Source organism: Anopheles maculipalpis, chromosome 2RL (genome assembly GCF_943734695.1).
Source record: "Anopheles maculipalpis chromosome 2RL, idAnoMacuDA_375_x, whole genome shotgun sequence".
NCBI classification, from domain to species: Eukaryota; Metazoa; Arthropoda; class Insecta; order Diptera; family Culicidae; genus Anopheles; species Anopheles maculipalpis.
Window position 1 is genome coordinate 93,202,112 of NC_064871.1, and position 26,961 is coordinate 93,229,072.

The 26,961-nt window shown below is 43.0% G+C and overlaps 2 protein-coding genes across 2 annotated transcripts in view; one reads left to right on the top strand and one right to left on the bottom strand.

The window, feature by feature from the left end:
* Window positions 1–26,961, bottom strand: part of LOC126568301 (microfibril-associated glycoprotein 4-like) — a 566,870-nt gene that overhangs the window by 23,549 nt on the left and 516,360 nt on the right. The gene's annotated exons all lie outside the window — the stretch shown is intronic.
* LOC126568442 (histone H1B-like) overlaps window positions 24,037–26,961 on the top strand; it is a 236,502-nt gene continuing 233,577 nt past the window's right edge. The window contains exon 1 of the mRNA XM_050224916.1: window positions 24,037–24,046. The gene's annotated coding sequence lies outside the window, so the exon portion shown is untranslated. The remainder of the gene's footprint in view (window positions 24,047–26,961) is intronic.

Sequence of the window (26,961 nt, forward strand, 5' to 3'; positions counted from 1 at the left end):
CTGGGAGTGGATATACAGTCCTGATCCATAAGACGACAGTTCAACAAATGATACGAGAGAGAACGAATGAACTCGATGTAGAACCAACGTCGTTAGATGCAGAAAGTCTCTACATAAAAATGTCTACCAGCTTGTTTATTTTCCTTGTGCCATTTTCATCAAGGTTATCCATTGTAGGTTTGTCCAAGGAAAACAAAAATCCATTTAAACTATTGTATTTATACGAATGTACCACTCAAAGCCCGAAAATGCAGCCAAACCGTGTAACTCGTACCTTTGCCTTCTGAACCATTTTCTATGGCCTTCAATGCACCACCCTCCAACGAATGTCGGTCCGCATTGATGAGTGGCATGTGTGGGCGAATTCGTAAATATTTGTAAATTACAACAATAACATTTTTCCGAAACTGACATCCTGCCAAACGGGCACAAAAACTTTTATTTCCTCCTTTTCAGCTTCCAAAACTGGTAAGGTACAAAGGGAACGAGTCCTCCGAACTTTAAGGTCATCATCGATGTGGATTTTGTTCGCCATTGCTGTATGTTTAGTTTCACAAATAGCAAGCAAACGCGGGGAATGCATGGAGGAAAAATCGGCACGAAATTCCCCCCCGTTCCGTCCGCTGGCATGAGTCGCACGGGCAAAGTGGAACCGGCACGTTGCCACGCTAAGGACTTGTGGTGAAAACGGCTAGAACGCATTCCATTTAGCGTCGTTCGACCCCACTAGCATGGGTGATTGTTTATTCAGCGAGAAAGGACCCGCACTCGCTTACAGTCCACTCCACAAGGGATAACATTTTCCACTCAATGCACACAGTGGCCGGACAATAGCCGAGGGGTTCAATGGGTGGCGTTTTTTGGTCGAAGGACCAGGATCAAAAATCTGTAAGTGGTGTATGCGAAGCATGGAGGTTGCTCCGAGTCGCTAGACGGCTTTCTGCTTATTCTATTGTTCAACTTAGACTGCCTGGAATGTGGCCGACCACTTACGCATTAGACTGAATATGATTTCTTGAAATTCTCCCAATTTAAAGTACAAAATTTTACTTTCTACTGCTTGAAGAATTTTTCCCTGCAAACCGTTTTCACTAGTATTTCTTGTGCACGACTTCCCAAATACCAACAAACTGATTACTTACTTGGTCTCTTGGAACTGTCAAACGAACCCAATTATCTGGCCCCAAGATTCTCTCCCACAACTAGAACCCATGATGATCCTCATGATGGCAAATTATCGGACCAATGTTTTTCCTTCTAATTAAGCCCTGTAGTTGCTTAGGGGATTGTCGGTAGAATCATCACAGCCATCCGGAAAACCAAATGTCACAGTTGTCGTAATATTTCATTTAAATTTAAATTAACTCATCCCACCCACCCCTCTGTTGAAAAAAGCTCAAATTAGCCCGACACGTCGGAGCAGGCCGATTTTCTTTCGCAAATGGAATCAATTAGGAATCCTTCTGCCAATTGTTTTCACCCCCACTTCAGCCACCCCCCAAAAACTGGCGCTGTACGCTGTCGCATTGGGGAAATGTACTTCGTTTTGTCCTGAACACACACACCACAGCATACCGCAGTGGTCCTCGGTCCACCGGATATCGGTTCCAGACACTTTCATTTAATAAGTACGCTCTTGTTTCTGCTCAAACTTTATCAATTCCGAGTGAAAAAGGTCAACATTCTCGGCAGGTTTTCTGCTGCGGCTAACCTTTCAGGTTCCCGCTCTCGGCGGAGGCCGTCTGAACTTTTGACAGAACCTGAAAAGGGCGGCAAAGTCGAAACAAATGTTACATAATTGCGTTCGTTCAATTCCATTTGCCCCGAATGAAGTTGTGGGTTGTGCGGCGTTGTGGGAAAGTGGTGAGACGAGCAGTGAGCAGTTGAATTTGGTCGGTCAAAACATTTACACACGCATTCAATGTCGCCTGTCAATGGTTGATATCGGAGACACAACCCCTTTAAAAAGGACACCTTTTCCGGGCAATGTCCGGTGACTGCGGGGGGACGACGGTGGTTCCAGTTTCAAATGATGTTTTCCTTCAGCCTTTTTGCCAGAACCAGCACGGCTGACCGAGGTCGATGCCTTCGAGCATATAGCACGGGACGGGTGGAAAAAGGTGCAAAAGGAGGTGCTGCGGGACGAGATTGGAATGGAAATTTAAATGACAACAATATTGTTTCCTGTCCACCTTCACACAGGGCGACTGACCAAAACGGACCCGCTTTTCAATGCCTTACGTTCTCGAATGTCGGAAAATCTAGCCATCACAAAACGCATCATGGACCGGTGAGGAAAAGCGTTTTACTTCTTTCCCATGGTTGTGAGTGCCTGCTTCTGTTGGCAGACGACCAGCGTGGTGAAAATGCGCCATCCTGCGAATGACCATCGATTGAATATTTAGATAAATTTTCAATTTGAATAAATGAAAATCATTGTTTTTAATATGCATCTGACACGCACCTTCCTGTTGGTTGCTTTCTGTGACTCTCTTCATCGTTGCGTTGGATCGCATCAACCCGTGGTTTGTTGGTTGGTTGGATGGGTGGGCTAGCTATGAACAACATGATAAACAACGTACGCCATTGCACACGAATGTTGTAGTTTTGTGGTGTCGGCTAGAACGGAAAACACACACAACACTGTAGGAGTTCGGAGGTTTTTTATGGGTTTGTGGTGTCCTATTTCAAATGAGGTTATCGTAACTTTGCGCTTTTTTGTTGTTGTTGTTGCTGTGTAGAGTAGTTTTGAACTGATCGAAAGGGTGTCAAGGTTAGGAAGCTTCCGTACCACAATATTTACAGTGAAATTCAATCATTAAAGTTAGTATTTTGACCCACCGGCAAACACGTATTTTCCATGCGTGTGAACGCCTGAAGGTATGCAATTCCGGGTTGGTTGGTGGGGGTATGTTTATCCAAATTAAAATACCATTTATTCTTCTTCGTCTATTATTTCTAAGCTCCTTATCTTGATGTATCCGTGGCTGGACGGACACTTCTGCGAACGAGGATGCATTTTTTAAGGAAATAATGCACCAGTTATACGTTATTGAATATTTTTTATGTTTAAATTTCCAAGAACCGTTAAATTATTCCACATTAAATTGGATGAAGAGATAATTCGAAAAAATAACAGAATATTCTGAAACAATGACTATACTGATGATAAGATTCCAATCATTCAACATGCCAACGATACATTCTAAATATTTCGATCAATAAGATCTTTACAGTTGCGTCATATGATATGTGATTTTTTTCAGCATCTTATTGCGGCTTGAAGGACAAAAAACGGGCAATAATCTTGATAGAATGAACTGCTCACGAAGGATCTATTCAAAATTAATTAAAGGGGACATACTAGCCTGTTATTAAAACTCGCCCGAAAAGCTCAAGATGAACACTTTGACTAACAAGTTTTTGTGTGAATTTAATTCCTTCATTGCATGGAATAACATATCCTCGGTGAAACAGGTTTTATTATTCTTCAAAATTGACAATAAAAAATTAACAAGATCCTACTGATCGTCTCATAGCTAAACAATTCGGTTACGCTAAATTTTATACTTTCAAATCGTCTAAAGCTGCTATAATTGTGTACAGAAACACCCCAAATTAATTCCAATTTGTAGCTTTCTGTGAGAAGTTTTGCTGTTCATTTATAGACGTCGTTAAAACCTCTAAAGGAAGCAATGGATTTTGAGGAAGTGTTTAAGATATATTTTATATATTTTGTGATATATTTTACTTGTTTTAAGGCTTCCAGCAACACTCAATAAATTTCTGCTTAATATTTTAAGCTATTAAAGTAATCTTTTTGAAACCCTTTTTTTCAAATTGCCAGTAAAAAGCTTTTACAAAATTCACTCTCTGTGTTCCTCTTTTTGTTCTATTTACATCCTATCAAACCATTCAAGGAAGATTTATTTGAAGTAAACACAAAGACACAGCTCAAACGCTAAATCTCTCCTAGTGTCCCCATGTTCTCAATTAATGAGTCATCCCGTATCCGTCTCGAAACTTTATGTTTTTTTATCAAATTTTCATCTCCCCACTGTTGCTAATTGTTCCTTCATTAACACTGAACCACCACAGCTGAGCGACTGCCAGCAACGGCAACGGACACACAAAAAACAGGAATTAAATTTTATGCAACAATCCTTCTCCCCAATGCTATCACAGCCAATCCCCGCTTGATGGATGACCACCAACTAGAACTCCATTTTCGGGCTCTGGCGTGGCCTAGGCTGAGTCAGAATAGAAGAAAAAAACACCGTCCAAAAACCTCACTCATACAACATTCTAACAGGAAGGCAATTAAAAATGTATTAAACCCGCCCGTACACAAAAATGACAAAACAATATTTATGGTATGGCCGATAAACGCGGGGCTACCAGGGAGGTTGGCCAAAGTTTTCGATATCGAGGAAACGCGGGTCGCCGTACTCAAGATTTGCTTGCCGATGTACTGTACTGTTTCGTTGCAAACACTCACACACAGGCCCAAAAAAGGGCCCTAAGGGTTGCCAGAAGTGATAGCATAAGAAGAGTACGAAAACACTTGGGCGTGAAGAAATAGGGGAATTCCGGAAGGAAAGGTCCCGAGGGCACATTTTATTCACTTCCTTCCGCTGAGATGCCCCGAAAGAGACCAACGGCAACAACAACAAAAAAAGAACTCCCAACCAGGTCCGATCTGGTCTTTTCCAAACCCGGATATGGGAGACCCTTTTTTCGCCGGAGAGTCATTTTTACAATCGCTGTAATTAAATTGCCTCCAGCACTCACAGTCTCGGCACGGCAGCTCGGGAGTCGGGAAAGTTGGTTGGAAATGATTGAGTTTTTGGCAAACAGGAGGTTGCCCAACTGTTGTTCTCCACCTTCACTGGCATCGAAATGAATGCCTCCGGAAACGAAAATGCGCCGATATGTTGCCGTAATGCCGTTTTACCACCGGACAGATTCTGTCGATCTGGTGCTTTATGTTTCGACAGCTTTAGCACGTTTGTACATCGAGCTGCGGCTGCACGGAAATGCAAGGAAATGAATGGGAAAGGGGGAACCAAAATTTACCGCACCATTCAAGCATGAAATTAACTTTAAAGCAATGACGAACGGGTTGAACACTGTGCGACGCTCCGAAAGCACGCCTGAGTGCGTTTTTCATTACATTCCGTTGGTTGCGCATGGCTGTGGGGATCGGGGAATGAAGCGGGAGAAGTGGTTTTTGGCAAACGATTTTCCTAAGAGTTTCGATTTCTGGCGAGAAAGTGTGACAAATGTCGTCAAGCCCGTCCGGCTACGGGGAAATTCGTGATTTATTCGGTCTGCGGTTTGATTGGTTAAATGATTTAGTAGCTGCAAGCGCAGCAATCCGTTGACATTGGCACAGGTGCAAGAAATGCATACGCAAGGTTTCACCATCGTTGTGCAAAGTGAGTTTACTTATTTATCTGTTCACTATTTACTGTTTGAATGTGAATTTTGCAGCAACTGACAGCACCCAACATCGTGAAAGATTTTTATGTGGAGCAAAAGATAAGAGAAATTGTTGGTACACGAGGTAGCTTGTGCTAGCTTTCTTTTGATTAACAGTCGATCGAATGATGGCTACACCGTACATTGATTGGTGGAGGATTCGGATTGATGCCAGTGATCGTTAACTGCCTTGGATGCACATAATGGATGTCAACATTATACAACGATACGAACTGTTGCTATCATAAAGAATATCTTCAGACTGCTCTTACAAGACTCCTTGGTAAAGGATTGTCATTTTCTGCTCAATCTGATCTGAGCTCAATCTGAATAAACTGATCCTAGAGGTAAAATTATCGTCCTCAGCCTTCCAAATGGTGGAAAACAATTATGCAGTGATCAGTTCTATATCCAAACGCGACGCTGATTTGAATGGAATTATTTTGAGCATGAATCACGTGAAACCTGTGCACAATAATCCCTTCTACACGACAAGGCGAGGACCAGGAGAATAATTTATACCTCGTATAGAAGCGCTTCTTATTGTACAACTCAAGAGCCTCCAGAACTGAGTTAATTGAGTAGTCTGGAGTCTGTATAGTGAGCAAAAACTATCCAACTACGTGGTACAAACAAACCTAGGAATCTATTTGATGGACAGCCTAACATATCAGGTCTTTAAACCAATAAGAAAATGCCCGAGGAACTAAATATTCTCTTAAAAAAGAAAAATCCTTTTATCATTAGCAAACTCTTCCAACGCAAACCCTTTGTAGATTAAAGAATTACGCTTCGCGCTCTTGGATAAGAACGATTCACATGTAACTTCTTGCAGCAGCATCTGCAGCATCTTCTCTGTCTCTCTTTCTCTCTTTCTACCTTTCATTCTATCTCTCTGTCGTTTCTTAATTAAATCAATCAGTGTCAGCTTCACGTGCGTGCGTTACGCTGCATTGTTGTCGTACGATCACAGATAGCGCATCGTTTACCGGGACCGTCATTGTTGAACCATAACCCTTCAGCTTGGCGGGAAGCGACGCTTAATCAAAGTCCGATCTTGAATCATTTTTGACGTACGGACCTGCAGAAGAAAGCAGTCGAAACCGTTGGATGCACAGGAAACTGCTGCGAAAGGAAAGGATGCAGCAAGCCCTACATACAGCCCGTGTAAAACGGGTCACAGCCCAACCAATCGACCCCGTCTGAACAGTATCCTGTCGAGCCAATCAATTTCCTTTGGACCGTTCGGATCTTCCCCACTGGCACACCGATAATGGGTGCTCAATCAGGAATTAATAAAGTCACCGCGCTGTCATTTCACAGCACAGCCCGGCAAGGCTGGACGGACCGTGGTAAAAGTATGGACTTGTGGCGTATAAAAAAGTGAGAAGACACGGTTGTTAGATGTCAAACGGCGGTGATGGATCACCAGCGGTTCCTGGCAGCATGCACAGGAGGAAAAAAAAAGGACAGGAAAAACGGGCAGATTTGCTGCAGGATGTTACGGTCGGATCGGCACACGGAATGGATGATTTCTGGCGTTTCTTGTGATTCTGGCTCGGGGGAACAACGAGGGAAAGTATCCGCAATGGGTGCATATGTAATGTTGCATTGTGGCATATCAACGTCAACCGAGGGGTCAGATCGATTGGGATCTTCCATATGGGTGCCCTTCATACTCTCAATCCACACCGCACCATCAGATCCATATGGAGCGTTCAACAAAAAGACAAGTCGAAAATGTGTGAAGAATGCATTCCACAGTACGACGCATGCACCCGTTCCACGTGAAGCTGTTGTTGTTTTGTGAGGCAGAAAATTAAAAATATATAAAAGCGAGCTGCTGCTGCCGTTTGGTGCTGTCCTGATGGCGATGCTGACCAAGATGGATGAGGCATCAAATTGAGTTTAATTACTGTTTACACACGACAACTCGGCCCGTGTTTTGTCCCTGTAGGTTTTGGTGGTTCGGAATAGGAACGCGAAAGGTTGACAGCGATGCAGTCTTTTAACGGTCTTTCGTACGGGCGGATGAAATAGGGACTGGTCGAGGGTAAAACGTCGCAACTTATCGGAAGCTAATTAATGACCAATTGAAGCCAACCACGATAATGAGCGGATAATGAGCGTTGAGTGGGCCCGTCATGCTGTGTTTATTTTGTAAAATCGTATGCAACCATATTGATGAAGAAATCCTTAGAGAGGGACTGTTAATAAACATCCTACTCTTATCCATCTGGACATAAGAGAATTCTTCATATCAAGATAAGCTGGCGAATAAAACAGATAAATATTTTAATACAGGCCGCTTTCTAATAAACGCCAGCGTGTTTTGTTCTTTCGACCTTACGGCGCAGATAAAAACCAGCCGAAGAATAACCGGGCACCTTAAACGGAAGTAAATACCAAGGATTATCAACAAGCGAGGTTTAATGTAGCGTTGTAAATGAAATTTATTAGCCCCCGTGACTCGGGCCTTGGTCCGTGGCGGCGTTTTGAAGACGCACATCAAAGCTAATGTTTGAAATCCTTATTAATTATCTTTCACACCGGTAGCAGCAGCCACCTGTGACGGATATTAACTCGTCGGCGTACCTCCGCCACCGAAGTGTGTCCGGATCGCGAAAAAAGAAAGAAATGGTGGGGTGAGAGCAAGTAATGAAATTCTTCAGCGAGAAGTTTTTCCACTTTTCTTTCAAGTACCCAAGGCTTAATCAGCACGACTGTGTAAATGGGGAGGGGAAGGATACTCATCTGCTGGTGTGTTTACGCATGTAGTTGTTTCTTTTTTGTACTCTGGAAAAGGGACTTATTTAATACATCTCCCGAGCTCAGGATGCGATTTTTTCTCCAAACCATTCAATCTGCTTCCGTTTAATTAGGTTTCGAGGTTTTAAACGAATGTAATTAAATTTGAATTGAGCACCATAAAGTCCTACGTCCTACCGAAGCACTGGGAAACAAAAAGCTCATTGAGTGGGATCAATTAAAAGAGTGTCCTGGTAATGGTGGCGAACACACGCACACAGTCGCACAAAAAAAAAATGGGACCACCACCGGATGACACTTTGTGCTTGGTCAATTTTTGGCCCTTAAATGGCAACATTTCGCCAAGAAGTTAGACCAACCGGACACTAAAAACCTTCCGAAAAACCGTGCTCCGTAAACCGTAAACATAAAAGTAATGCCTCATGGTGCGGAATAAAATGCGCGGTCCGGTTGTTTCGGTTCTGCAAGCCGCAAAGCAGCAATTAAAGTTAACGATTTGTGATTCAACTACTTCTTCTGTTGGGTATAATACTGCTACTACTATTGCTGCTGGCCGGACCACTAGTGTTACTGCTAATGGGTCATCGTCCTATGGGGCGAATGGTTTCTTCTCTCCTTTTCCTGAAAGCCTGGCAAGCGGACCAGGATCAGGACTCCGGGGAGTATTTTTGCCAGATTATCCAACCGTTGCACGTTAATCATGTTTAATTTTTGCCATAATAAATTCATACGCACTGGCAATTTCATTAAGCGACAGCCTGGGCTTGGGTGTGTGTGTGTGTTTGTGTCGAGTGCAGCCGAGAATAATGGACTTCCTGATTTCCCAGACACAGAAGAAAAAAAAACCCCCACAATGTGCCAGCATCCTCTGCCCACAGCAGCGTTTGTGTACGAGAAGTCTCGAGGTCGTAAAAGAAAAACCATACACCCTGGGCTGTATGTCCGTTTCGTTGCGTGCAGTTTGGCGAACTAGTTTGCCAAGTCGCCATGACAGGATCGTAAAACTGAGGGGTTGTTCACAAAGTATCCCTTAGGCTTCGGGTTCGGCCGCAGCGTCGGCGAAGAAGCTGCAAAGCCTCGCCGTAATGGCAAAGGCTTGGCACACACCAGGGCTTGTGGCTCTGATGTGCGCTATGGTTACGGTTTCTAATGGCAATTAAATTTCATATTAAATCTGCCAATTTGCCTGACTGCCGTTTTGCTGCTGTTGCTAATAATGTGTAGCAGGGAAAGCTGAGGGACGATGAATCAAAACTATAAACTTTCCAGCGTTTCATCTTTCGCGTTGCGTCTTTGATGGCGGCTGTGTTGGTGGAGGGTTGTGAATCGTTTGGGAAGGATGTTTACTGTTTCAGAAAGGTTAAATGTTACGATTGAGCCTTTACTTTAGTTGATTATCTTTCATTATTTAAAAATGAACTCTTAAAGACAGAACGAAATCGTAGCTTATGCTTTAATTGACATAGTTTTCTGATGATTTTGTGTCGTGGTGATTGGAGTTGTGGCTGTATACTTTTTACATTTTTATTCGTATTTTTGTACTATGGTATGCTATATTCGTTAGCTGCACTATTTCCTTGATTTAATTCACTCAATATTTCCAGGAGCGTTAAACAAACCTGGTGTATGCCATTGGTGACTTTATGCGAGCCAAGGGACTTGCTACTGAAGACCATCACACCACGGATGAGTACTCCAGCACAGACCGCAGTAAGGAGCAGGACAGTGTCTTATTCGATAGTAGGTCGTCGAGAGCTCGGGCTAAGTTTCTCATCATACCTCTCAGCTCGTCGTTTTCATATAAACTGTTTCTTTTTCAACTGAGTGTTTATTATAGTGTGTGTACTTCTATACTTTTTTGTGCGAAAAGCTATATTACGTGCTATCTTAGCCTTATTGATTAATAATGCCACCAACAACCGTGGCAATTTATACCATCAAAACTCTCCCCGAATTACAAAAATAATAAAGAAACCAATCCTTTTTCGATCGGCACCTGCTAGCGACTTCGCACTTGCGTCAGCAGAGCACATTCAAATCAACTTTCATGCCATTTTCTTGAGCCAGCAGGCAACCGGTAGAGCAAAAACAATCCAAAAGCTGTTGCTGATTCTCACCCACTTCCTTTTACACATGCACACACACACACATCCTACACAGAAAATAAAGAACTTTTCCTCAAACAGCAACCAAACGCAAACAATCCGGTTGTTTGTTTGGAGCAAAAGCAAGAAATGCAACCCATTCCGAACCGAAAAGTCAACCAATGCTGATGATGGGGCCGGTGATGTGTGTGTGTGCTTGTGCGTTATTTACAGATATAAATTTAATTAAAAGTATAGTTTACTTAGACGCGAGCGCAACATGAGTGAGCCAAGGCGAAGGATTGTTTGCATTTTTGCGAATCGCTCAGGATGTGCTTCTAAACTTTGGTTGTTTGGTAGAGTTTGATAAGCTAACACAGGAAATATGAAGCTTGGAAAAAGCTCAATAACATTATGTTTATGGACTGTTATATTGTTTTCCTGAAAATTGGATCCTGCTTGCTGTAACTGTAGAGGGAAATAAACCTTTTTCTCTTTTTAATACACCCCATAGTTCCGGGCGGATTAATTTTAGTTATCGTAAGGAAAGCAAATCAAAAGCAAACATTTTTTCAAAATTTAAAAGGCTCACTTTAAATCCAATTCACTATGATAGTTCGTCTTGAAATCTTAAAGTACTCCTTCTAGCAGTACATTATGTGTTTGCTTTCCGCCTTCAGGAACAGTTTCCAGCCATAAAATGGTCTTTCCGATTGAATCAGTCTTTTATTCATCCGGATTCACCTTAAAAGGAAAACTATATTGACAAACGTTTCATACGTTCTCAAAGGCTTGTGAGACGGGATCGAGAAAAAAAAGTACGAAAGCATGTTAAATCTACCATTTCATTTCCATTTTTCCTATTGCAATAGCATAATATGTGGAGCAAAAAGACATACAGACACACGTGTACACCGAAGCGCTGACACACAAACCTCATCATCAGAAGGTTCCTTGTTCTGTTGGTGTTGGCTTGGGGCAGAATTTGTAGCGAGCAATACGTCCTAACATGTTCCTAATTTCGCCGATTTCTCCATTCCGTTGTCGTGTGTCGTCGCTTTTGGTCTGGGTGAGACGGTTCTTGTTGACTTTGACCATATTCCACCTCGGTCTCTGTGAGAGAAATCTTTACGTACCAGCGCAATACACGGTAAGATGAATCGGATAATCGGACCACATCGCACACAGCAGCTACATCGACTAGGACGCCCGAAGGTATTGCTCTTCGACATACGGTGACTTGATCTTTCTTTCGCCCTATGCTGAAAGGACACTATTCATCTCGACATTTTCTAGCCTTCTGGGTTCGGGGCGAACCATTCGACAGCGAAACAAGAGAGCAAAGATCGCAAAAGAACACTATGCCCGCGGCTATTTTACGTCCATCCAGGACACTGTTCCGTAGATGTTTTTACAGCCAATACAGTGAAACGTTAAAAACCCGAGCCAAAGCTAACATCAGGAGCGCATCTCCCCGAGTGCCTTCGAGCACCAAGGGGAGAAATTCTCATTTCAGACAACTTTTGGCCAAATGTCTGGTAGTGATCCGGGCGCCAGGTCGGAGGTTCCCTAGGCGAAATTGGGCAATTGTTCCAGCTGTAACACAATCGCTGCTAGGGTCGTCGAAGTTGTGCGTCTTCGGTTCGGTGCCGTGTCGTCGAAATTCAAAACAAATTAGGTCCCTCCCTAATTGGTGACGTCAAAGTATTGGAGAGCAAGATATCATAAAAACCTGTGCGATAGCCTTAAAGAACAAGAATAAAAAAAACACCCCGTCTTCATCTTCAAGCCCGAGCTCAGTGGATCAGGATTTCTACGTGGTCTGTTTGCTGCAACCGTCAACCAGATCACACTTCATTTAATTGCAAAATGGCGTTGGATGCCGGAAGTTGACACTTCCATCTACTTGCACTGGCAAACTGGGAGCTGAATTTAATCCATCCAGTTCTTACCAGTGTCCAGGTTCCCTACCTCAGTGCGACGCGCTAAGACCGAGATAAACGTAACACGTCGCACCCTTAGCCGTGGCGATGGTCGTCGTGGACTTTTTCTTTGCCTGCCACAACTTCCCCAGTCAGTCTGGTGCGGAAGTTGACGCAGTGAAAGTGTCACCCCACCCGAAGTCAGTCACAGTCAGCCGAGCATGGTAAAGTATGCGGACAAAAACAGATGGACACAAACCAGAATCTAGCTTTGATGCTGCTGCCGTCTACTTGCTTCCATCCGCCACACTTCCGGGTGGATGGGTTGCGTGGAGAGGAAGATAAGTTTTTGTGTCCTCCCGGTGGAAGCTTTGCAGTTCTGCTGGTTTTGTTCCCCACGTCTGGGGGAGCATCGGGCGCGTTCGTAACCCTAGTACCTTCCGGTTCTGGGTTGCGGTGACAGTAGACATGTGGTTTGGTTGAAGTTTTTCCTTTCGTTGATTTTCCTAGCGCCTCAGCGTCGTCGGATGGGGAACGCTTTCACTTTTCGTTTGCTTTTTCTTTCACTAACACTACACTGGGTGGCAGGCGACCAGGGTGGCAACAGGATATGAAGATAAAAATACCACACCGGGTTATTAGACTCGGGATGCCCCATCCTACAGCATCCGGTTCCTGTTCTTGCATCAGTGACAATGGCAGTGTCTTGTTGCCTGTATTACGAGGGGTGGAGGGGGGAAGGGGGAGGGGGGTACAGAATGTGTTTTGTGAAATGGGGAAAAAATACATTTTTGCAAACTAAACGACAGTACGGGGTTGAGGTTTTATAATGGTAATTGTTTTATTAAGGGATATTTGTGCTGGTGATGGCTTAGCGTTCTGCTTCAATTAGAATGGCGTGTCTAGAAAGCTGTCTTTAAGGACAAAAATTATATTTAAAGAACATTATACTGATTCATGGAATTTTGTCATAAGTATTTAAATTTTGATTATTTCAAATGCTTGAATTGATTTTTTAAATGTTGTGAGATAAACTTCAACAAATCTTCTTACAAATATAAATAAAGAATGTTCATAAATGAAACGAAAACAACAAGGTTTGGTGTTCCTTGAGAAAAATATGGAAAATCTTAATTTTCCTTAAGTTATTTGCTTCCTATACTGAGGAATGCATCCCAGAGCGACTTGCGGAGCCAATTAAAAGAAAAAGAGATTTGTCATACATTAAAATTGGTTCCAATATTTACTGAACACAAATACTCAAGCTTCAAAGCATACGATTTTCATGTCCGACGACAAGCATTTATCTATAATTGCATACGCTCGTGTACGTGAAGGCAACTATCCACCCATCAAACGTTGTTGAACAGTCATTTTCAAATCAAATGATCGTCAAACGTCAAACAGTGTAATTGAATTCAAACACACATCATATCGCGTCGCCGTCCGTGTTTGATTCATCAAGAAAAAAAAATGGCAGTAAATATTTGTGGAAATCATTACGCGAGTGAGCGAGAGCGAGCAGTTGTAGTAGTAGATAATTGATCAAATTTTCCGCAATCCCAGCCGCACACTCGGGAAGTCGCATATGAGTACACTCTGCCCGATGTTGATCGAAATTGCTCTACAAACCTATCAGTGTGCGATGGTGAGCTTCAACCCGAACGAAAGGATCCGGCAGCATTCAACGTTCCAATTACCGTCAAACAGTTCTTGACTTGACTTCGAATCGAAATCGGAGTTTTGCTCACTTTGCGCTATCGTTTGAATGGTCTTTTTTGTCACCACCGTCGAATCGAACCGGTGACAGTATCCCCAAGGGATTGGGAAGAAAAATCATAACCCTTCGTATTTCCGCTTTCCCTAGCGCATCAAAGCTTCACTCAAGCTCGATTGCTACTCTTCACGTGGAGGTCGATGTCGCTCGTCGAACTTGTCGTTTGTCGCCTTGTCTGGCATGGCAATCGATTCGACCCGACCCACAGGAAGCCCCGGAATCAATAATAACCTATAATGGTATGGAGGAAAAAAAAACCACCACTACGCCGCACTCATCATGAAGGCGGGTTGTGTGTCAGTAAAGCAGTAAAAGCGTTCCCCGATATTCCCTCATTGGCTCCGGTGTTGGCCACTGTTTGCATATCATTTCATGTTCAAATAAATCAAACCGTGCAGTTAAAATTGAAACTCGCAGCAAAGGAGTGACTTTACCGGGTGGCAAACGATTTTCTTTCATCATTTTCCGTGCTGCCAGGACCGAACATGACGGAAGAAACGATTCAAAGCGAGCGTTTGCGTGCAGCTACTCTCCACAACGAGATTCTAACCGGATGAGCTTGGGTCAGTTTCGGGACGTTGGTCAAAATTGCAGCTCCTTACGGCTGGCTCTCGTTACATGGCTCTCTCGTTTTCTTCCAGCATCAATTCTAGCCGCGAGGCCAAACATCTTTCGTGAACTAATTATCCGGGACTGAACAGATCTTTTTTTGGTGCTTCACCCTGCCGGAGATGGAGATGGTTCGCGTTCAAGCGGATAAACACATAAAACAAACAACAATCGGCCTCCCATGAAACCGATTGGCGAAATGTTCACACAAATTACCATCGCCACCGGTTAGGAGGAAAAGAAAAAGGATGATAAATAGGATGAAACCTCCAATTATATTGTCAAATACTACTTCCCATCAGTGTTTTAAAGGCAAAGGAACGGACTTAAAGATTGCTTCAAAAAAAAAAAAAAGCAAAAAAAAACTTAAAAGCAGGAAAGAGTTTCAAGAGTCTGAGCTCTGTGGAAAAGCTCCAAAAAAATTAAGACCACTGCGGTTTTAATCAGGCAAGCTTGCCCACAGGAATTCGAGCTTAGGGTGCTCGTGTAGTTGAGGGCGAGCTGGGAATCGAGAGGGGGAGAAAATATAATGACAGTACTCGGGCAATGATCGGTTGAATTACGTGTACTTTGCCCTCGGGGTGAACGTGGAGTCGTGGAGCTAAAGAGACACAATTTTGAGACAGTTCATTGCCGAAAGGACCCACCATAAACGTTCTTGAAGATAAGGCTGCTTTGAAAAAGCAAAGAAACTCAATTTAAATTAACGAATTATTGTGGCTTTCTTTTTCGAAACATGTTTTGTTTTGAAGTCATGCCTACTTAAGCGTCACTCAAAATGTACATCGTCAATAGTATGTTGGGAAATTTTTAACTTATTGTTTTGGTCATGATATTAATAAGTGATGATTAAAAAACCCTACAAAGACAAGTCTTCTTCAGGATCCTGATTTGAAAGACAACTTACTCGCCTAAAACGGCAGTTGGACATCTCCTTGGAGATCCTCCTTAGGAATATATCATGATTTTTTATTTTTGATAATATTTCCTAACAGGGTTTTTGCTGCCTTGATTTTAATTATTGCTGTCGACAATTTGAAAATGTCCGATGGGGAATTTCATAACTATTAAGAAATTAATCATGCTATGAAGGGAAACATCAGGAAATCAAGCATTATAGATAAGAAAAAAATCCATTTCCTCTTCTGCGCTAAGCTCTGTCTACTAATCCGACCGTGAGCTTTGAACACATGGTCCGGAAAAATGACCAGAATTGCAAACAAGCTGATGCATGCAATCCTTACATATTTATTCATATCTCTTGTCAATTGTTCACATCGGAGCATCGGCGGAAACAATTAGAACCACCCCCCCGAAGGAAAAGAATGCATTCTTCAGGACATGGGTTGAGTTTACCTCGAGGGAACGAAGGTCCTCAATGTCTACAAGTTTTGCTTGCATATCGATACTCCAGCTTCAGCTGGTACAGTATGTACATGACTGCACTACAAGCACAAGTATCACCATCATCAACATCATCATCATCATCATCGGGAGCTTCAACATGGAAAGAGCATGGGAACAATTTTATGCATCGATAAAGCACATCCTGTTGCAATTCGATCGGTAGTCGTAAGAATCTGGCACACCACCGGCACCAGCAGGAGCAGTGCCCTGGCAACCGGATATGGAGTCAAATGGTTGACCGGAAGGAGCAATTTTCTTTCCATTGTTACTCGCTTTCGATTATCGTTAGAATATTGACACTGGCACCGGGATGGGATGACTGTCGTGCAAGAGATTGTGCCGCTTGGCTGGTGGTGTCGGTGTAAAGCAAGCATTTGTACATCCTTTTGTTTGGTGCAACATTTTATGAGTTTCGGTTGTGACAAGGAACATTCTAAGCAGTGCAAGCATTTTCTGTTATTTTCTGTTTGCAATCAGAAGATTCCTGCTTTTATGTCGAATGACAAAACCGAAAAAACACTCAGCGATTTAGCATTGTTTATGATTACTTTCGCACTGTGCAAAATAAATTGTGCCATAAAAACATTTAATCAATTAAATAAATTTGCTTTTTACCATAATTGTGACGACGGGTGGACAGGCGCCATTCTTCCACTCATCACACGCAGAACTCGTCACGTACAGTAGAGGAAGTTATTTATTCTATTAGATGGAAAATATTAGCTTCCCTGCCTCCCCATTACCCAGCTAATTCCATTGCAGCAAAAACAACCCGAACCCTCGCACTGCGCCAAGGAAATGATCGTTTACGGATTCGACGGAGCAGCACCATAAAATTAAGTCCAGATGAAATGAGACGGCGCAGACTTCCTTCCCCATTAAAGGAGCGCATTTTCCCTTTCCCCGGGTGGCTTTCGGTCGCCTGGCAAATTCGGTTTTCTAAAACCTTAAGAAAATAGCGTCAGTGAGCACAAAGGGAGAGAAAAAACTAGGGTGCAAGTGGATAAAATGTTTTGATAAAAACGCAAACGTGTTTTAGGGATATATATAGGAAATGCTTTCGTCCCATTCGCTTTCACTAGTCGGAGCTGTTTCCGAGTACTCTTCATGATTTTTTATTCTCATTTTTTTCTTGAACAATGGGCCTTTAACTCGAATATAATAATTAAAATATTTTTAACAAATATTACTTAATAAGGTGATATAAATCAAACTATTTATTAATTACATCTTTAAATTTAGAAGAAAATGTGAACAAAAATTTATTAATTAGAACAAATAATTTCGATTCGATTAATTTTAGGTTTAGTTTTACTAAGTAAAGCAGTAAAGCATGCTTTTGAAAACTCCATTATGACAAAATAATATGTAATTGGAATCGAAATTTGTGGCTCAGCTGTGCTTATAAAAATATGATTAGAATTTTATTTAAACGCAACATAAGACGATGACAAAATCGTTTGAAAATTGTTATTTTCTTTGCTCACAAATGCTTTCTTTCTAAATATTGTTGCACCATCTTGATTTACCATCATTTCTTTGTGAAGCCCAATTGTAGCTGTAAAATTATTTGGAAAAAGTTACCAATTTTTACATAAAACTGTATCACTGTGCATCGAAAAAGCCAAGCACAGGACGATGTCGGTCTTTTCCCTCCACTTAAGAACTTCTTCTATTTCGCCGTTGCGTCCACTGAAGATGGACAATTTTGATAAATTTTATAACATCATTTTCCATTTTGCTGAGAAAACGGAGGAAAAAAAACTTTGCAACAAAAGAGGCATACATGCGTACCCAGTGGGCGTGCCATGGTAGGAAAAACATTTTCCGGAATGCAAACATTGCCGACACCCGGGCTGCTACGGAATGGGCCATCGTAAAATTGGTTAAAATATATACGTATCGAATGCTTTTCTTTGGCCGGGTGCTGTCGAAAGCGTTTTCTTTCGTGACGAAATTATGAAGCACAATAAAACATGCTACAAAATTGTTTGATACAGATTTTGGGAAGAAACATTTGAGCATGTGTAACGTTCCGGTTTACTCCAAATTAAAGAGGAATTAATTTATATTCTAATAACAGAAATTCCTTGGAGCTTCTTTTATTCCCAGTGATTATTTTCTAAGCTAAAATTCCTAACACGCAATTCTAGCGTCATCTTCAAACAGAAGAAGCTTTAATAAATACCCTCACTAGCAATCTTCAACCACCTTTACTCAACGTTGGAGCCCAATGGAGACGCGTAATAACGAAAATTATCACGTATAGGCAAAATTTGAATTTGATTCCTTGCAAAGTTGCCTGCCCCGAGTCGAAAGTTTTTCCCGCCTCCAACAGCCAAGACATTGTACACTTTGACACTTTTGCTCGAAGCGCAGGCAGGTTTCTTCACTGAGAGAGCGCTGCTTTTCATCGGCTTCCTTCGTTTTCGGTGCTTTCAACGCGCACGGAAGCCATCGCTTGATGACCGTGGCCATCATTAAAAACCACGTTCCGCCGCCATTCGCCGAGAGACGCGAGTCTCATTTTCAACGAATTTTTAATGCGCCCAGGCGCTATAAACAAGCCATTGAGGGTTTGGCGGGGAAGATAACGAAAAACGGAGAAGGTTTACGAAATCGAGTCAAGAAGTTTGCACCGAACGGAACAATCTGCACGTCGTCAGCATACTGATGCGAGACGGCTTTGCGTGTAGTTCCTGAGCGTGGGGAGCTTCTGGAACCAGCTTGCCGAAGGGAAAGGTGCGATTTATGTGTGTCAGTCAGAGGCGGGGAGAAACTGTAATTAATGTTAAATCAGTTTCGAATAAACAGTCCACAAAGTTCTTCGTCGTCGATTCGTTGAACAGGTCGAGTTCCGGTCTGGAGTAGTATCCCAACCAAGAAAAAAAAAACACTCTACGAAAACAATAAGCCATCGGGACATGTAAATCGGACAACTAAATCGATGAAATGCCGATAAAACTGGCCCCGTCATCGGCTTGTCAACAGCAATAAAATCGTATTCCGGAGATTCGAGCCGTACTATCGGGTTTGACAGTCGATTATCGAAATAATCCGGCGCGCCTACGCATACGGAGACCGCCCCGCACGATCAATGTGGGGTGCCGGCTATCGAAAAAAGCGACCATTGGGATCGGGCGAGAACTTGATGATGGCTTGATCCATCAAACCCCGACGCGGATGAGCGTCGTGTGACAAAGCTGACAGCAACGACGTTCGATCGAGCGATATTCCCGACCGAAGGCGAAGATTTGATCTGTGGAGATCTGAGAAGTGTGTTGGGAATTTGAGATAAATCTGATCGCCCGGACATCTCCGGATCACTGTACTCTTCTCCTCCGTACTTTTTTAGGTTGGAAAGTTGTTTCTGGACTTTGTTTTAAAAACACGACGACCTTTTCTTTCACCCGACTGGCTGGCTCTTGATTTAACCGCCAATAAATCAATCAATCGGACCCGAGGACTGGAGGATAATGGAGTAACCCACACAGTTGTTAATGGGGGCACAGACTAGAGCAGAGAGATCTGGTAACTAGGTAACCTGGGTGTCTAGTTTATGGCCAGTGCCAGTGCGGAGGGAAGACTGTTGCCACTCTATCGACTGACATTAATGGTTTATAATGATTTCATATCGATTTCGTGTGACCGTGCAGGTTGGTCGGCAGGGTTGCATTCTTGTAACTTGATCGTGCGATCCTTCGCGTGCGAGTTGGGGTGTGACCAAGCTCGGGAAGTTAAAGTTGCGTGTCAATTTACGGTCTATCTGCGCCTCGATGTGACCGTGTGTGGGATGTGCGATGGAATGATGATCGCATGTGTAAGCTTCTCGAATTGATGAAAGCTCGTTACTATACATTGTAGCGAAGGAATGAATCATTCGATGTTGAAAACTATTCTAGAGCTTATTTATTATATATATTTAGTTTCTCTTTAGACTGACTTATCTTGAAATGTATGCTATACAGTCCTAGGCATGCGATTATATAGAATAATTTGATCTACAAGGCTCGTTTCTTTATCAAGTCTATCTTGGGACCTTAGCTTAGAAAGGCTCCTTATCTGGTCGTATGAGTAATCGTGTGTAGAAACTGTGAACATGATTTAGTTTGGTGCAAGCTTCGCTTCTTTAGTGGCAATTTTGGCGTAAGGTGCATAAGAACATTGTTCGAAGTTTATACAGCAATTTAAAATCCAAAAATTATTTTCTTATCTTCTTCTTCAAGTAACTTGACTTGGATCTGCCCTTCGCCATAGTAGAATTATTCACAAACCCTTGGATCATAAATGTCTCTTAGCTACAGCATTCCCATGATGATTCCCACACTTCTCTGGTGAAGTTAAAATCGAGTTTACCTTTTACTGCCTTTGGAAGTGTTTACCAACAAATAAATTTAATCAAATCACGCTGAATTGTTGGTTTTGCTTAATTCATCAGTTCCTACACACAAGCTCGAATCTGAACCAAGCAGACAGTCAATAAAAGAAAAAAAAACCGAACCCGTCAAATGCACACACAAACGCACTCCTTTTATCAGCAAAATCACTTAATTTGTTTCTCTAACCGAAGCGTGGACAGATCGCTCGTTGTCTCGCCGATTGAACAGCACCTTTCGGAGCTATCACCGTGGGATGGCAATTCAATGGGTCGCCCCATTTCTACCGCTCCTCTCCATACGCTGGAATCGAAAACGAGATCACACAAAATTAAAATTTATTCAAATCGAAAGCAATAAAATCAAACCTAAGCAGAGAACAATAAATTATCCCTCCCCAGAATATCCGAAACCGGCGAGTTCGTTGGATAGCGTCGGCTGGAACGCGAGAATGCAGCATGCCAGTGGACGCCACCGCCGTTATTGGGTGCTGTGAAATCGAGTATAAATTGTTTATTTATCGAGCAGAGCTTCAGCTACGCGCAGGTTCTTCAGAGCACAGCCCAGTAATGCAACAGATATGGACATTGGGGTATTGGGGAGGGCATAAAAATCGCCATAAAAATTAGCCCCACGGAAAAGCTCACGTGCTGTGCCTACGAGCCCGAACGGATGGATGATGTGGTTCATCACGTTGATCCACACACCGTTGTGTGGACCGTGGAAAACATTTTTATCCCCTGCGGGACAGGTTATTAGACAACGTTTCGTGACCCGTAGCCGTAGCCCCGGATTTCAACCTTTGCTGGCGCACCTCTTTACTTTTCTGACCCACACGGGGTTTTCCGGCTCGTTAGCCGTAGCGTTCTTCTTTTGTGAAATGAAGCTAGCGAAACCGCTTTGCTTTGATGGAGGCACTCCGTGTACTGCCATGCGTGGTGGCGCTCGGTGACAGGGGCCATCCTGTGGCTTCCTTTTCTGCGGTTGTGTCATCATCGGCAGTTGGGTTTGCACAGCAGCAGAAGCAGCATAAACGCCATACCACATAAAAGTGATGCTTTTGTTTCATTCCCCGTGTGCTGCTGGAGGCGTTTGCTGTTGCGCCAACAGCGGATCAACTACGAATAGAACGGACGGATGTAAAAAACAAAAAAAAAACTCCATACAATCCCCAGGAATGGAGAGAGAAAATATGTTTCGTCTGCTAATTAGTTTAATCTCCCTGTCTGATCTGTGGTCTGTGATCTCCGAGTAAGTGTGTGTGTTTGAACTTTTTGAATTTCCACCAGTCGTTGCAGTGCAGTAGGGTTATGGTTTGGCACATGGTTACTGCAACGGCACACGTCTCAGTAACAGAACGAATCGAAGGGATTGTGAGTTGGTAAATAATGTTGTTACGATAGACGATTTCAAAGAACGTACGGTGCAACTGTAAGGTTTGGTGACGACGAAATATTGCATTAACATTGATTACTGTACTGTATTGACGACAGAAAGAATGGTAAAATTTCGCTCTAATGTCTCATACACATACGTCACCTTTACATCCAGTCAAGCTTGTCTTCTTGTAATCTTCAGGGTTAGTACCCTTGAAGAAGAGTCGGTTGTCATAAAAGAAAAAAACGAATAAAGAACTCTCAGAAGAATCAGCATCAAATTAGCTGGATGAAGAAAAGATTTCAACAGGCAAACGTTCTCTCTGAATACCCGTTTAATGTTGTAGCTATATCAAAAATAGGAGCTTCAATTTTCATATGCAGTACAGTGTTAATCCAATTTTGATGTATAGAGGATGAGCAAACCACAATTTTAAGTTTGAAACTTTAATTGCCGAGCCAGAGGTATATCATTAAAGGATCTCTTTAAAGTTTCATTCTACGTTTCTTCGTCTATCATCCCTATTAAACATAATTGATCATACGTTTGAAGGACTCACCAATTTAAAAATGCGACCCATTTGTTCTCTCAGAATTCCTAGGGACTGAACATTTCGGAGCAATAGTTTTAAACGACCCGTTCACGTGCACATCGTCTCCCTAAATAGGTCGCGTGCCGGTGCATCCCTCAGCGTTTTGTGGAAACATGAAAGAATTTTACTCTAAACACCCTCTAGGGATTAAACTCCACCGCCAATGCCTCAATTTCTTAGTCCGATTCTGTTTTAACCGCGGCTTACGGATGCGATACGTTCGACCAGCACTGTTGCCACAGTTCGTTAACCGCAGTGGAAAGCGCCCCGAAAACGCTTCGCTAACGAGACGCAAACTAATAATTTATCGAAACCCAAAATGCCGCACTGTTTTGCCGGAACGCGTTGCGCGTCTGCCATCGATTATGACCACCACACTTACCACAGCGTTGCCTTCCCGTATCTGTCAGCCGAGCGAAGAAGGAGCAGTCGAAAATTCTTCCCCAAACCACCGAGTGCGAAAGGGACATCGGGGGGTTTTTTTTGGCGTTTGTACGATGGTAATTTTATGCAAATTATCGGCAAACAAAACATCAGCTCAAATATTTATTCGATAAATTCCTATCGTCGGTTATCTTAAACGGTGTCTTTAGTCTTTCGCGTCGGATCAGATCGGGGCCCCGGGTCGGATTGGTGCTGGCCGGCCAACGTAACCGCAACGAAACAACGATGGATGGCACACGGTTGGGGCCTTCGCACGTTCTTCGCGATGGAACATCTCACACCTTTCGGCCATACCGGACGCCGGATTTGCTGGCATTCGCTTTGCCGCACCGGTGGGAAGAAGATGGATGGCGCACATTCTGCGGGCTACATAATACAGCGAAAGGCGGAAATATCTATTGCCGTTCGTCCGGAGATTTATGAACCTCGGTGGGTTTTGCGGGTACATATTCGGCGGTCAGCAGGAATGGCTCTAATTAATGTTCTAAAATGTTCTTTTCCATCACCAATGTGGCGTCAAACGAGAGTACAAAACGTCAACGATCAGTGCTTTAGCAGGAGCAGCAGCAGCAGCACTGCAAAGGTGTTAAAAACTGTCCAAAAAGCTTCATCAAAACATCCACATCCAGGGAGAGATCGATCTAAAACCAGTTCTACGTTGCCATGTTTATTCGAGGTTTATTAAGCTGTCTCGACGGCGTCCTCCACTGTGCCCCATTATCCACCCACCAGAGCAACCTTTCGTCTACCGTAGACGATGGGATAATCCAACATTTGTCAAAATGTTTATAGCTCGCTTCGCAAATTCACCCAACAACGCTCAAACGCTAAAGGAGAAGTTTATGCATATCCTCCATCCGTTGTAAGCTCCAAAAGTCCCCCTGCGAAAGAGCCAAAGAGCTTATAGTTGCTAAGTACATTTAGCATAAAGCGACCGAACCCTATCTGTACACGCTTTGCTGCGGGAGTAATTGCTTTGCCCTTTTTATTAGCACACACACACACACACACATGGTGTGCAGACATACACGAGATATTATTGGTGGCGCTTCTTCCAGCACCTCCTCTTCACTTCCTGCTCCCACGTGTCGGCAAACAGTAATGGAACATTAGCTTCAGGATGTCAAGATAAGTGAAGCAATTTCCCAATGCCCGCCATGCCAGTGCTACCATTTTGCCTACGGCTACGGTTCCGCTGAACACGAGCGGTAAACTTTTTGCGCTGATCCGTGGAATAAACACCGGAATCTTTGGTGGAAAGCTGTTGTGATAAGCTCAGACCAAACAAAACGATGCACAGCAACAGCAAAAACACCCCGAACACAGACAATCAACTTACTATAATTGATCCAATCTAATACCAGGAGTTGCTTCAAACTGCGGTAAAACATGGTGTAATACTATGAGCAGCTATGATTAGCTTCAATCGTTCCGTCGAATCGTACCGAGCTATTAGAGACGTTGTTCATTTAAGGTTCATGTGTATTCATTTTCGTGCTTCTTGATGAATATTGCTAGAGATAGTGGCAATTCCAAGGACCTGTGTAGGCGATTTCTGATGATTTGTTACTGTCTTGTTGGAAGTTTCGAGGGCTTGCCAATAAAAAAAAAACCCTTCCGTTACCGGTTGAGGTAACAAACGATACATTTATATCTTACTTTACTTTCTCAACTAGTTAAGTAGTTATTATAGTATGCGTTATAGATGCTATAATAAATGAATATCTTATCGTATTAATATACTCCAACTGACTTTCACTACAAACGCTCCCAAAACGATTGAATCCTCTCTGAATGTATGAGTTTGAAAGATAGCACCACTAGCAGAACTTCATCCAAATTCACTAGTCCATCGAGCCGGTTTTTCCTTTTCTTTACACTACGTTACAAACAGGTCAGCTTTTTTTTTTACTACCAAAACATTCCTCTAATCAACACAAGAAGTTGCAAAGTTTGCATACACACGCTCCACTGCGATGCGGTGCAAAATCGAGCCGGGAGTGAATTTAGATTAAATCTGAAGTTCATTTACGAGCAATATGTTTGCGCACCGGGATACCTTTTCCATCGGTCGCGTCCACCAGCGTCGTCTGCGAAATGTCCTCCGGAACACGAGGTTTCGCCCCGGTGGCAGAAGTGTAACTTTTTCCCCGTACCTGGGAGAGTTGGTTTGCTGACGATGTGTAGTTGACGATGCAGACGTTTGCTAGCTTCCTGGCCCTGCCGCACTGCACTACCGTCAGCTCCGGATCTCGCTATGAAAACGTTGTGCTACAAAGTCCGCTCTTGCGTCGCCGTGTACCGTGCCCGGTAAACGAGTTAGGTGGTGCCAACCGACACCGAAGACATAGCGCCCACCTAATAAGTGCAGTAATTATGGTCCCATGCACACCGAACGAGTCGGGCATGCCAGGACGGGTATCTATGTGGGTATGTGTGTTAATGTACTGTTTTCCGTCGGTTGCAGCAAGAACCTTCGAACGTTTTCGGTGTGTTGTTGGGAACTCTGCTGAAAGAACGTTTTTTTCGCCTGTGTTGAGTTGAGGAAAATTTAACGCTTGCTCTATGAAAACTGCTTGGGTGGAAAATTGATACGCGCTGCTGCTCCAGCATTCCCTAGCGGGCTGGAAAACGACTTCCATATGCGCTGGTGGATCCTGCCGTAGTGTGTGCTACTGTTTTTGAGGAGCAATTATTAATGGTTATCATTGCGGTAATTACGATACAAGCAACGGCGAAACCTTGGCGAACACATTTGATGCAGCCAGTGCCTGTTATGAAGAACACAAAGCGATCATTATGGAAACAGAGAACGCGAGGAATATAGCAAGTTTCGAGTTTGTTCTAAATTGCAAAAGGCTATGAAGTATTAAACAAACAACAATTGTTTTTATTAGTAATCTAATGGTATGACTTGTTAAGAAATTGTGTCTTGAGGTCTTGATTTCCTCCTACTTAAATTATGAAGTGTAAATTAATATCCAGAACATTTAAAAATGTCTAAGTCATGTTCTCGTCACTATTTATTGACAAGGATTTAGGGCTCCGGTTGGCTAGCCATACTGACAAATTTCAAATTTAACGGTCAATCCGTTCCCGTTTGTGGAACATAAGAGAATAAAAATGTCTCAAAAACTTTGCATGCCCTACTCGCCGACCACGAGCGTACGCACACTGGGAAATCCTTGATTATAGTAGATTGAATAAATATTCATAATTCTAAAATCCATTTACTAATTTGCTTGTATTTTTGTCGCTTCAACAAAATGTTTCTTATGATCTTCAACATCGGTACTATCTCAATCTACTATCTCAAGTTTTGTTCGAAGTATTGTCCACTGTGCAACGGTGCAACAAAACCACGGCGGCATATACAAATATTTACGGTCATACGGACAGCGTAAAGTGGGGTACGGGCGCTCGTAAAACGCTCTAGTTTTACAACTAGGAAAATATGTAATAAAAGCATAAAACTTTTAATGACATCCAGTTGAACGACCACGTGCAGCCAGCCCGGCAAAGGTAAGTTAGAGCGATGGAGGACACACACACATACACTATAGCCGTCACACGGTTAGAATTTGCAGGACAGTTGGTTCCCCAAAAGAAAGACAAAAACAAAAATTTCTGACGGGAAAATGCTGCCCAGTGAAATATCGTTTCGAGGCCCACCAGAAAAAGGGTAACGCTCGGCTGTGTTTTTTTATAACTTTTATTATTTTTAGAATTTAACCGTTGTGTGAAGCATTTGGTGGGTCTACTACTACTTACCGAAACGAGGCCCAAAACCTGCAGCCGAAAAATGATTCCGAAAAGTAATAGTTTTACATCCCGGTGCGAGTTATTTTATTCATCTGCGCAGTAGTTGGGTTTAGTTTGGTCAACATGGAAACAAGACCAGGAAGGGGAGGAAAAAAAATACGGTAGCGGCGTCTCAAAACCAGCAGAAAGAACGCATAAAAGCTCAGTTCGTAGCTGGTCGGTTTACGAGCTGTTTAATTTGATATGAGACGGATTTAATATTTGTTCAACTCACCCGAATGAGCTATTACATCAGGATTTACCGGACGGCGCGCGGTCGTGGTCGTGTGAAGGCTACCGGCTATTCCTTCAAGCAGAGCCG